Below are 12,460 nucleotides of genomic sequence, written 5' to 3'. Positions count from 1 at the left end.
TCAACCGTTGGTCACCTTGCCTTACACAACCCATCAGAACCCACTGCTGGTCATACTGCCTTATACAACACGCCAGCCTTTTTTCTTTGACAAAGTGCTACTTCTTTTCTCCTCCACAGTGAAAGTCCTTGGTACTAAATGAAAGGGGTAAGACAAATCAGAGCACTAAAAATACACACACAAATTAGAAGTAGTTTGGAAACTACCTACCATCTTTACTTCCCACTTAAACATATGATGTCCAAAACAGACATCTATTCAGTTCTAAATTATTCACGTTAATGGGTAATGATTGGCAGAAAGGTGCTGATAATCCAAAATGAGAGCAAAAAAAAAAAAAAAAATCGAAAAAGAAAAATCTATTTTGGTTTTGGAATATGTGTTTTCAGCATATTTACCTTCTCAATTATGCCTAGCATGAGCTAATATTTGTATTCATGTGCAATCTCTAAGTACACAGAAACCAGCCTGGATTACAAAGGTGCTCTAAAGACGCCTGTTCACTAGTAAAGTTCGAACAGACTGCCATTCTGCCCTGTACAGGAGGAACAGCTATTTCTTTTAATTTACATTCTCTTCAACCTTCAAAATATCAATAGACTAGCACCGCAGGTTAGTAAACGTAAAAGACCTGCTTGAAAAACAATGAGGGTAAAGAACATAATTAATTCCTCATTGTTTACCTAGAATGTGTTCATTTGTAAGTTATATACCGCCAACATTTAACTCCAAGTCTGATTCTCCCTGGCAGACTTCTCCATCCCCAGGAACAGAATGCCATTGACTAAGAAACACATATCCTAAGTGTCTTTTTAGATATGCAATATAGAAAAAAATAAAAATAGAAATCAGCTACTCCTTTGGAGTCTTCTTACCACCACTTCTCCTTATTTTTCTTATCCACCTGACAGGTTTTGAGAGACAAAGGGATCCAGCATCCTAAAAGACCTAAGTATATTGTAGGAAAAGCCAAAGACCCACAAATTACCAGCTTCTAAATAAAACACCCTGTGTAGTATTCACGAAAAGATAAAGCAAAAGCCAAAGTCGGGTTAGTGATTGGCTTTGCAGTCATGAAAAATCCCTAGGAAGGTTTTTTTGGGGGGGAGGATGGGGGGGATAACCTCTTAGATCAAATCTCACCAGTCCGCTTCTCTCAACTTCCCCCAACTTCCCCATTTTTACATGTGCCTTGTGCCCAGAAAAGACACCTATGTTAGACTGACACTCTATCACCAGAGAAAAGAGACAGACTCTGAGGGCTGGTCCTTGTGAGCCGACAGGCTAAAAATACGCCGGCCCAGTAAACAAATCCCATTCCATCTCGACAGGAGCCACACCGTTAACCTAGTAATTATGAGAAGAGTGAGATCACGCAGCCCCCAGCTTACTCATCATCAGCTTCTAAAGTTTCCATCAGCGCACAGTAACTTTTCTTTTTTTCTTAAGTCCATAAGCCTGCCCTAGAATTTCTACACCTACACTCACACACAGTCAGTCTCTCTCAGTCTCTCTCTCTCTCTCTCTCTCTCTCTCTCTCTCTCTCTCTCTCTCTCTCCCTCCCTCCCTCCCTCCCTAACCCCCCTTCCTCCATTCCTGGACGCACCTCAGTTTGGCTATCGTTAAGAACAAACTTGGCTTTTCCTTTTACTTTTATAGTGACTTTAAAAGAACTTTATCCTACAGGAGAGGGGGGCCTGCGGCTGCATCTAGACCACCCTAAAACTCCGCCATCCCTCTCCCAAAGTCTAGCTGACAAGAGGGGACTATCCAAACTGCCCAGCACAGCTCGGGAAGGGACAGGAACCGCCGGCCGGGCTGGGAGCGCGGGACGCAGGTGAAAGACTGGCGTGAAGGCGGAAGGTGGGGACCAAGCAGAGAGCGGGTGCTCAGGGGAGATGGCTTCAGGTGAAGTCTCGTCAGAGAGAGGGGGCGGTGGAGCTCGACGACGCAGAGTTTGGGGCGCCGGAGAGGCGGGAGGAGCGGGGGGAAGATGGGGAGGGTGTCAGGGCTGGGGTCTCCGTTACCCTCGCGACTCTCAGGGCAAGGCTCTAGGCCGGGGCGGAGCGCGGGGCCCGGCCGCCTCGCCTCATTCCTCGGCAGTGACCCCGGGGTCCGAGCGGCCCCTCCCCCGACGACGATGGAGGCGGAGGCGGACACTGCGACCGCGGCTGTTGCTCTCCACAGGAGATGGAGCCGGAGCCAAGCCGGGACTGACCGGAGCTGGCCTCTTCCCAATGGCTTTCCGCCGGCTCCACACCGGGTCGCCACTCCGACTCCAGCGGCTGGTTCAGGATCGGTGGCTTTCGGCCGTCCGGCCGGAAACAAGCGCCCGTTTCCGGCCGGAGCGGGTTGGCGGTGACACCCTAGCCGCCCCCGGGCCTCCTCCCGCCCGGCGCGGCCGGCCCCGCCCCGTCACGCCCCGCCCCTCCCCGCAGCAGCCCCGCCCTCGGGACCGCTTTGGGGCTGTGGCCGGTTTGGCGCTTGCCCGGCGCGTGACCCCGCGCGTTCTTGGCTCGCGTCCCCGAGCCCCCGGGCTGAGGCACTTTTGAGCGGGAGCTGGGAGCTCGGCGTGGACTGTTAAGACTTTGGGGTCTCACATCAGTTGGCGCCAGCCCTAAGGGAAGAAATGGAGACCGGCGGAGTAGCTTTCGAAAGGTGAGAAGGATAAAAATACTTGAGAAGGTTGAAATTCTAGTTACTCCACGCAATCCTGGACCAACCAGACTGAATTGAACATCGCTTCTTACAAACCAGCCCCACCCAGCTAGGCATTCCCTCATCCCTCTTCCTTCACTCTTGACGTGAACGTACCCTTTTCTGTATTCACTTGCATAACAATACTCCCTAGTAACATCCCTGCTACAGTCAGTAAGTTTTTTAGTACTTTTCATTAATGTGTTTTGACAACATTACAGCATAATTCAACGCCTGTACTTATTGAAGCCCTACTGTGTAAAGGCACTGTATTCCGGAATACTGGAAATAGAAAACCCAACAAGACATAAATTCCAAGCATCAGCAATCTAACAATTTAGTATTAATAGAATCCACTGAAGTATTTTATATAAAGCAAAATGAACATATATGTCACAGAGGTTACAATGAGCTGTGCCTAGGAGCACACAAACAAGCCATCTCAACCTTTCATGTTTGTAAAAGAATATGGACTGCTTCCAGAAGAACTACTTTATTGAAAACACAAAAATGGGTCCAGCCTATGCTATACTCTAACCGAATGAATCCTAAAATTTAACTCAGACCCCTAGAATCCACACATTCAAGGCAGTGTTTATTATCAAAATTATGTTCACTGGATTTATGTAAAAACATAATACAGTTGGCTTTTCATTTTCCTCGGTATTTGCTGAGAATTTTGATTTCTAAAGGGGAAGGATAGAGCACAGAATTATCCAGACTAGGAAACTGACACCTGAAGCAGGAAACCCACTGAACAGCCGTCTCTCTTGAAGTTTAGAGTTGAAAGTTTAGGGCTGAACCTAAGGCCATATATACATGCCTCAGCCAAGCAAAGCAGCCGCTGCCTTGCGTGGAACATACCACAACGTACAATGCAACTTAGCAAGCAGAGCCATTTGGCCAGCGCTTAAAAGTTTCAGGGAGTACCGATTATAACTACTATTTCATGACAAAGTTGAGGAGATGAGGGTGGGATTTGGTCTCATTGAATTCCATAGATCATATTAAACCCTGCTAGCTAACTAAGTCTGACGTGGGAAGGCAGAACTCTGCAAAACTGAGAGCCGCTTTCACCAAGGCCTCCAGGCCCATGTCACACTCCTTAGGACCAGGCATGGAGCTCAAGGGCTCTCTCCACCTTAAGTACAAGGCAGATGGGTTGCTTTTGTTGTTTTGTTTTTTCTTTTGTGACAATGACCACAAAAATTGGTAGAGATTAAAATGCTGAGCCAAGTTGCTGGTCAAAGCCATTTAAGCGATCGCACATTGTAGGCCCACCTGGAAATTTAGGGATCAGGAAGTGATGGGATTGCCTTTGCTCTGTGCCTGGTTCATACTCTGACCATCCATCAGGCATTGTTGTTTGTGTAATTGCTCAATGGGCTACTTGTCTTGGCCAGCTCTGCCTGTGTGGGTAGCAGTGTGGTCAGCTGGGCTGAAAGCCAGGCCACCTGGGTTCTGGTCCCAGCTCAGCCAGTCCCTAATCCATTAAGTGACACCCTTCCCATTCCTATGCTGTCTGTTTCTTTGCCTATAAACTAAGAGCAGTTTCTCTTGCAGTGTGCAGACACTGTCCCAGTGTCCGATGCCCCGAAAGCTACCATCTGATAGTAAATAGTTACAGCAGCCTGAGTACAGCAGTCTCTCTCGCGCTCTCTCTCTCTCTCTCTCTCTCTCTCTCTCTCTCTCTCTCTCTCTCTCTTTTCCTACCAGGTAGAATAGTATGGAAAGGATGGAAAATCATCAAAGAAAACCCCAGCAGTGTACACAAGGCCACGCCCTCATCTGCCACAAGGCCACGCCCCCTTCGGCAGCTCAGCTCACTGTTCTTTTCCACCCTGACAAATGTTTTTGTTTCCTTGTCTTAGTGATTCTAAGCTTCAAGAAGCTCCAGGAGCTTTAACTTGTGTTTTACCAACACTGCTCCAAGGAGAGTCAACACGAGGCTGATGGGTGCGGTGAGGGGAAATATTCAGAGAAAGCTGTTTTGCAACTAACCAGGAAGAAAAAAAAGGAGAAATTATTTGCATTTATATGTTTTTGTGGTAGAAAAAAAAACCAAACTGAAATAACTTCCTTTCTAGTACTATGACTATAATTTAGACCAGTGGTTCTAGGATTCTAGGACGCCTTTAAAACTATATATATAATATACTGTATCTACTTAGGAATGTCAGACTAACTCAGAATTCTTGTAGCTGAAGACCATCAATCCATATATTCCTCAGTATTTACCCACTAGAAAGGAAAATATGTATCTATTAAAAGTTTGTATATAAATGTTCCTAACAACTTTATTTCTAATAGCCACTCAATGGAAACCTTTCAAATGACCACAATAAAAAATAGACTCATAGGAATTTTTATAAAAAAATAAATAAGCTACCTTTTTAAAGATTTATCTGATTTTATGCATTTGGGTATTCTCCCTGCATGTATGTGTGCCGAGTGTGTGTGTGTGTGTGTGTGTGTGTGTGTGTGTGTGTGTGTGCTGTCCATGAGGCCAGAGAGAGAGTGTCAGATCCCCTGGAACTAGAGTTACAGATGGTTGAGAGTCTCATAGTGTTAAGAACTGAACCTGAGTCTCCTGCAAGAGCAACAAGTGCTATTAACCACTGGTTCATCTCTCTAGCCCTTCAAAAACTTTTGACTATTGATGTTTGTTCAATTGTAGGACCCTTATATAAGGCCCTGGATTTGATACCCAGCAACACACACACACACACACACACACACATCGTTGAAGGAAAAAAGGCATTTTTATGAAACTCAAATTCCAAAACAGGCAGAAATACACAATAGTAGGTACCAGCTATGACCAAGAGAGAAGAAAACTTAAAGGGACACAAGAGGATTTTCTAAAGTAGTAGAATGTGCCATGTCTTACTAAAAGTAGCTGTTACACATGTATGTCACAATGAGGATTAGGTCTTAATTTTAAGGTATCGTGTTATTATTTTATAATCTGTGGGTGTGTCCCTGCATGGACATCTGTGCACCATGTGCCTGGTTCCTATGGAGGCTAGAAGAGGGCAGTCTGCTTATGTATCATTGCTAGAGCTACCTCCTATTACTGAGACTCCAGTGCTCCAGTGGTCTCTCCTCACCAAAGTGAAAACAACACATGGCAATATAGCTGTTCTTGGCTGTCAACTTGACAGAGCCTGGGAAGCTGGAACCTCAAATGAGGATTTGTCTCCATCAGACTGGGCTATGCACATGCTAGGGGGGTGGATGTTTCTGTGTCTTGTTACTACTAACTGATAGAGGAGGGCCTAGTCTACTGTCAGTAGGCCATCCCTGTGTAGATGGCTCTGGGTTGTATAAGGAAGCTGGCTGAACAGGACTGGGAGCAAGCCAGTAAACAGCACTCCTTCACAGTCTCTGCTGCAGCTCCTGCTTGAGTTCACGCCTTGACTTCTCTCTGGGACTGACTACTCTGGTCTGTAGGATAAAATCAACTTTCTTTCCAAGTTGCTTTTGGTAATGGTGTCTACCATGGCAACAGTAAGCAAACTAGGACTCCTAACCGAGGTCTGTCTCCTTCCCCTTTGCTGAGAAAGCCTTGATTGCATTCAACAGCTACCCTCCTCTGTGTGACTCTGAACCTCAGAGGAGGCTAGTTCTGGTGAGGGGGGTTGCTGGCCAAACATGAAACTCCACTACCCTCTGTTTGGCTTTGTTTAGACCAGGAGTCGAATTCTGACCAATATGAAGTGCAAAAGAATTCAGCTGGAGGCTTTTTTTGGGGGAACTGGGTAGGGAGTGTTTGTTCTTACAAAGAGACATGAAGAAAGTATTTTTTTCCTGCTGTTTGAATATTGTCTTTTGAACTGTTGTGCTGATTGCAGAATAGCCTTATACTCAGAAGATAGCAGAGGAAAAACAAAAGATCCTGGGCCTTTGGTAAATGACTGATTTAACCAACACTGGCAAGGCTCTACTGGAAGTTTTTGTTACATAAGCTAATACATCTTACTTATTGTCTAAGCCATTTGAATTAAATTTTTATGACTTAAAACTCAAAAGCATCTCAACTGATAAGATGACATTAGTTCCTTGACATTATAAAGAAATGCAGAATTCCTTAGTCTCCATTATAAGCTCCGATGCAGCTGACTTCGGCCAGGTTCTAACTCGAGAATACATGAGTTTATTCATCTCCATCTCTACCTCTGTGTTCCTCTTCCTTCTCTACCCATGGTGTGCTAGCGGGCATCAACAGCTAGCTTTCCATGGGGAAAAGACACTTGCCAGTTTCCAGGGGCACATGTGTACCTACTGTGGTGTGATTTTAGTGAATAAGGTGTTAGGGAAAGAGCCAGCTTGATGGGATCTCAGCACACCACTGTGTTAACTCTCAACTTCCTCCTCTGCTGATATGTGTTCTCATACTGTAGGGCTCAAGGTGTAAATTCTGCCACTCCCTTTAAAGGACTGCATGCAAAGCTCCAAACTGTAAATGTCTTTACCAGTCAGTTGGAACTTGACAACTGCTTCGAATTGTCTATTTCCACAAGTGTTTGTTCATAGTTAACTCTTTCATTGATTTAAAAATAATAAGGAACAAATTCACAAATGTACCAGAAGAAGCGTTTGTCAGTGAGCGGCACTAGATTACCTTTGTGCACTTCTAAAGACTTTCCTAGGATTAGGCATTAGGAAATCCCTCAGAGGAACAGTTCTGCCCTGTGATGACCCAAGATCAAACTACTTTATGGCCAATAAGACTTACCAGCTGCCAATTAGTGCGAGCACAATCCCTGGTTGAGCTATGACAGGACATTAACTGAAGAGCCCTTGGCAGAGTTGGGTGTGTTCTTACTCAGGTCCTGACAAATCCCCTGAGGATATTAGAAGGACTTCTTCAGGCCAGAAGAGGCCGACAGGTTGGTAAGGAAGAGAAGCCAGTTCCTTAGGCTGTGGGGAGAGTAAGCGCTGCCTTACCAGATTGGAATGCCAACCAGGTGGGTCAGCTCCATCGCCACCTTGCAGGTGACACACCCCCAGACGTGGAGGAAACAAATAATTAAGTCTGCTAACCCATTAGCCAAGGCGATGAGGAGAGGCCCAGGAATGAATGACTAAGTCACTCTGGCCCCTGACTAGATCAGCACTGGGAAGCAAGCCAAATTCAAGCGTATTCAGGGGCATAGAGGAGAAGTGATTGCATCAAACTGACTGCTGCTTCCGGGTACTTGCTTGAGCTCCTAAAAAAAAAAAAAAAAAAAAAAAGTGATTTATTGCTAATGTTAAGCTAGTGTACACTAAGAATGCTTTCCTAAATTATAAAGACATGCTTATTTTCTACATGCATTGGAACTCTATCTAGTTGGCATTTACTAGACTTAGTGTTGTTGATGGTTGCTTTCCAGAGTGACGTACTGGAGCATCATGGCTATTCCTTTGCTGCTGGTGGTCTGTGGAGGAGGAGGGGGAATGTGGCAGATCTGAGGAGAGTTTGGTGAGAAAGTAGTGACTGTTGAGTGAGAGGAAGAGAAACTGAGGTGAATAATGATGCCTGACAGGAGGTCCCAAGTGCTAATCGGCAGTGCCTGCCCTACCCATGTGGACTCACTGCCACAAGGCATGCTCTTCCTCAGGTCACACAAGGCGGCAGCTTCCTTTCTTCTGACAATGGATGACATAGAATCAAGCAGTTGGCCAGTTTACGACGGGCCTTCTATGTGAACAATAAGTACTCAGCAAGATGTAAATTAATACAGTATTATTCGAGTCTTGCGGCCATTTCCCATGTCTACCGTGTGCACAAGTCACTGCTCTTACGGAGTTTTCACGATCAAGCCAGGAGCTGGAAGTCCACATTCTTTCAGCTTGACATAGGTCCTTCGTGGCATCTGTGCGCAGGGAAATGAACTGTCAGCCGGGGTGGATGTACAGAACCAACACAGGCAGCCTTTGACTGTAGGCGTTTGTTCATGAAAGAAACAGAAGGGACTGCCTTGACTGCCCACCATCTGTGGTCTCTTTGTCCTCTCTTGATTTAGAAAACTGGTACCTTTGGTCTGCCTTCACACCATCAACAGCTTCTCATACTTAGTAAGAGAGTACGGTGGCTAATTTTACGTGATGCTCAGCCCAGCAGGTTGATTTTGCTCTGGCTTATTATTCTCAAAAGAACCCAACAGCCTCCCCCGCCCCCACCCCCACCCCCACCCCCTCACCTGCACATTTACATTAGGTAACACTGTACATGGTTAGTACCTGTGTCCCCACTTTAGATTAACATACTGTTTTTGGTGTGTAAATCTACTTTCCATACCCCTTGCATCAGTTCCTGTCTCTCAGTTCTCGTTGTCATCGTCCTAGCTCACTACCCCTGACCTTCCTAGTCCACAAGGGGTCTCTTGCTCTGATACGGTCTTTTCTCATCTACTTGGATGAGAACTCTGATCTGGCCATATCATTTCCTCTGTTCAAAAAGTCTTCAATTGTCCATGAAGGGACATTTATCTATGGCCAATAGTGACAATAATATCATTATCTCTGTTATAATTATTGTGATTGACATTAGAATTCTGAGCATTGAGAGACTGTTTTGGAAACACTGTGTAGCTGAGAAAGAAGATATTGTTATTTAAAACCAAAGTCACTAGGCATGATGTCTTAAGCCTGTAATCTAAATCTTCAGAAGGCTGAGACAGAGGATTCAAGTTGGAAACTGCCATAGGCTACAATGTGCTACTACAAAGAAAAGCAACATTGATACCGTTACTGACCCATCAGGGAGAAGACGTGGCTCATATAGACAATAAAGTGATTCTTCACACTGCCTCCGTTAGCTAAGAGAATTGGAAGAAAGCAGTGGGCCTTGTCAAGCTTCTACTAGGTCTTCTCATGACCTAGCAAGACACATTAAAGAACCCCTTCCCGCTGTGGGGCGGTGGTGGCCATGCCCTTAGTCCCGGCACTGGGGAGGCAGAGGCAGGTGGATTTCTGAGTTTGAGGCCAGCCTGGTCTTCAGAGCGAGTTCCAAGAGAGCCAGGACCACAAAGAGAAACCCTGTCTCAAAAAAATGAGACAAGGCCGGGCCTGGTGGCGCAGGCCTTTAATCCCAGCACTTGGGAGGCAGAGGCAGGTGGATTTCTGAGTTCGAGGTCAGTCTGGTCTACCAAGTGAGTTCCAGGACAGCCAGAGCTACACAGAGAAACCCTGTCTCGAAAAACAAAAAAAACAAAAAAAACAAAAAAAACAAAAAAATGAGACAAAACAAAAAAGAAACCCTGTCTATCATAGCAAAGTACATTAAAAACTGGGAGCCACATGGAAAGACAAGGAACCTTTAAAGGAAGAGGTTGGGCCAAACAAAATGGCAGTATGGAATGTCACTCTCACCCTCCAAATCTTGTACGAATGTCTTCTGTAAAGCTGCATCACATCCCATGCAGTACAGTGCTGATGAGGAAGGCACATCAGCAACCAGAAAGCGTGCACAGCTCATCCTCAGTCCCCTGGTCCCTGGGGAGACCGGGATACTTGACTAGAGGTAGTGTTCTCTACACCCATTTCCCTTCCACTTCGGATGGTGGGATTGGCACAGGCCAGGGGGTTTTCTGCTCCTGTCCAGCTGTGATCACTAAGCAGTGTTTGTCTCTTCCTTCCCCACGTGAATGCTCCTTGAAGCCTTTGCCCCTCCGTCCACAGAGTGGAATTTGGGTGAACCCTTTGAACAGCCTTTTCTCGCTGAAGAAAAACACCTGTCTGTTCCCAGACTTATTGCCGCCCACACCCTTCACAGACAGGCGTCCCAGGAGTAAACTTTGCTAATAAGATTCCACATAATTAGTAGAAGTAATTGGATCCAAAGAGAAATAATGGAAGACACAGTCGTGGTGTCCTATTTATTAAAACCAGTGTCCTAGCCTTCCTGAGGTCCGAGGGAAAACAGAAGAATGACAAAGGAAGAAGGAAGGTTAGAAGAGACTTAGGATAGAGAAGGGACAATGCAGTGCTCACACGAGGCCCTGTGTAAAGCCTCCCTTCCCGGGCCCTAAACTTGAAAAGGCCTCATTTTAGTGTTTCCTGGCTACATTTGATGAGGAAGCCCAAGACCACCACATAAGTGTCTTGTGTCTGAAGACCCCAACCCAGGAGGCCTAAGCCCATCGGAGAGCCTGTTTAAGCCTGGTCCTAAGGCTCAAATTGCCAGGGATGAACACATCACTGATCAAATTGTGTACCCTGTACTGTCACATCTTGGGGGTCCAATAATTCTACATTTGAATCCAACTTTGCAAGTTGCTATGAGGAAATACTTACCAAGGTAAGAGACTAGAATATACTTTATTTAACAAAACTTATTAACTTTGTCTATAGCTTTCAAATATTTACATATATAATATATGGACCACTTCTCTTGTCCTAGGCCTCACAAAATTTGGGAGTAGACTTATTTAAAACAAAATTAAAAGTCCTTAAGACTAGATAACTACATATTTAACAGTAAAATGTTTCCCTATAATTATTAAGAACTTGTCAAAACTTAAATATCTATGTAAAGTTATTGACTTATCTTGAAATTTTTCTTTTTTTTTTTCTTTTTTTTTTTTTTAAAGATTTATTTTATTTTAATGTAAGTACACTGTAGCTATCTTCAGACACTCCAGAAGAGGGCATCAGATCTCCTTACAGATGGTTGTGAGCCACCATGTGGTTGCTGGGATTTGAACTCAGGACCTTCGGAAGAGCAGTCGGGTGCTCTTACCCTCTGAGCCATCTCACCAGCCCCCAAAATTTTTCTTAACGTAAGCTGACTCCTATCATATCTGTGTATAAAATCACATGTTCCTCACAAAACTTTTGTTGTAAGTAAATAATTGTCACTTGCTGATTTCATAGTTCCCAAACAAGAGTTTGGATCTCCCACATATACATCCAGCTTCCCGCTACACCCACACTCTCATACTCCTACACTCACATACTCCTACACCCCACACACACCTCCACCCTCCACCCTCCCCTACCCCCACATCCCTACATCTTCCACCCCCACACTCCTACATCCCCCAAACCCTCATACACCCTATACACATCCCCACATCCTGCATCCCCATACCCCCACACATTCTCCACACACACCCCACCCTTACATCCCCCAAACACCCACATACCCCACACTCCCCACAGTGGGCTCTCTAGCCGATTCTGACCTGTGTTGAGGCAACCTGCCCTGTATCTTGTCTTCCTGCCCCACCACCTCTTCTTTCCACAACATACATTAGCCAGACTGAAACAAAAAAATGTGTATGTGTGTGTGTGTTTGTGTGTCTACATGTTCACATGTGTGTGCATGCATGTGTGTGCATACATGTGGCACCAGAGGTCTATGCTGTATCTTTTTCTTCACATTATTGTTTTTAACATTCATCTGTAGTTTATGTACACATGTACCATAACATGAGTGTGGAAATCTAAGACAATCTCCTTCTGCTGTGTTTCAGGAATCAAGCCTGTGTCATAAGGCTTAATAGCAGCCATCTTTCCTGCTGAGACTCTCACTGGCCTGCTTTAGTTTTTGAGATAAGGTCTTTCCTTGAGCTGGGAGAACACATGTATGGATGGACTACCTGGCGGGCAAGCCCAAGTGTCTTCCAGTGTCTGCCTTCCGATCACTGATAGAGGTACCCACTGCCTGACTTTTACAGGACAGCTGGGGATCTAACTCAGGTCTTCATACTTACACAGCAAATACTTTCCAACTGGACCATCTCTCCAGTCCCCCAAACAATGTGCTTTTAAG

At 45.3% G+C, this 12,460-nt stretch overlaps 1 protein-coding gene across 4 annotated transcripts in view; it reads right to left on the bottom strand.

The window, feature by feature from the left end:
* Positions 1 to 2,324, bottom strand: part of Otud7b (OTU deubiquitinase 7B) — a 52,665-nt gene extending 50,341 nt beyond the window's left edge. For 3 of the 4 annotated variants that reach the window (XM_021195951.2, XM_029537436.1, XM_029537435.1), the window contains exon 1: positions 2,028 to 2,324. The gene's annotated coding sequence lies outside the window, so the exon portion shown is untranslated. The remainder of the gene's footprint in view (positions 1 to 2,027) is intronic. The other variant, XM_029537438.1, reaches the window with a different exon arrangement.
* Positions 2,325 to 12,460: the final 10,136 nt, after the last annotated feature.

The sequence above is a fragment of the Mus pahari genome, chromosome 4, assembly GCF_900095145.1.
Source record: "Mus pahari chromosome 4, PAHARI_EIJ_v1.1, whole genome shotgun sequence".
Taxonomy (NCBI): Eukaryota; Metazoa; Chordata; class Mammalia; order Rodentia; family Muridae; genus Mus; species Mus pahari.
Note: the sequence above shows the minus strand (reverse complement) of the source record. Positions and strands in the feature narration are given on the sequence as shown.